The sequence below is a fragment of the Monopterus albus genome, unplaced genomic scaffold (assembly GCF_001952655.1).
Source record: "Monopterus albus unplaced genomic scaffold, M_albus_1.0 scaffold2.1, whole genome shotgun sequence".
Lineage (NCBI taxonomy): Eukaryota > Metazoa > Chordata > Actinopteri > Synbranchiformes > Synbranchidae > Monopterus > Monopterus albus.
In genome coordinates this window covers 6,860,294-6,860,886 of record NW_018127882.1, presented here as the reverse complement: position 1 = coordinate 6,860,886, position 593 = coordinate 6,860,294, and the positions used below count along the sequence as shown (strand labels likewise).

Sequence of the window (593 nt, the reverse complement as noted above, 5' to 3'; positions counted from 1 at the left end):
GCCTAGCCCTCGGTGTCTCCAAGAGCAGCTGATCAGCTGATCTGAGGCACCAAGAGGGGCTATAGGGATGCAGCAATTCTGTAAGATAAAGGGGGGCCAGACCATTTAAAGACTTAAAAACAAATAAAAGAATCTTAAAATGAATTCTAAAACACACCGGAAGCCAATGTAGAGAAGCCAAAATGGGTGTGATATGGTCCCTTTTGCGCCCTCCAACCAGTAGACGAGCAGCAGCATTTTGGACTCTCTGAAGGAGGGCAAGGGACGCCTGACTGAGCCCAAAATATAGTGCATTACAATAATCCAGACGAGATGTAATGAATGCATGTATTACTGACTCGAAATGCTGCCGCAAAAGAAAAGGCTTGACCTTTGCCAGCTGCCGGAGATGATAAAAACTGGCCCCTACAACAGCATTCACCTGATGTTCCATTTTAAAATCAGAGTCTATTTTAACACCCAGGTTTGTAACGGTCGACTGCACGTACCGTTCTAAGCAACCCAAATCAATTGGGGGAAAAATCACCAGAGTTATTTGGGCCAAAGGATTCAGACAGAAAACAGTGTTATCCTCACAAACTTTAAATCATCAT

At 44.2% G+C, this 593-nt stretch overlaps 1 protein-coding gene across 1 annotated transcript in view; it reads left to right on the top strand.

Annotated features, from left to right (window-relative positions):
• Window positions 1–593, top strand: part of pmt (phosphoethanolamine methyltransferase) — a 9,019-nt gene that overhangs the window by 2,486 nt on the left and 5,940 nt on the right. The gene's annotated exons all lie outside the window — the stretch shown is intronic.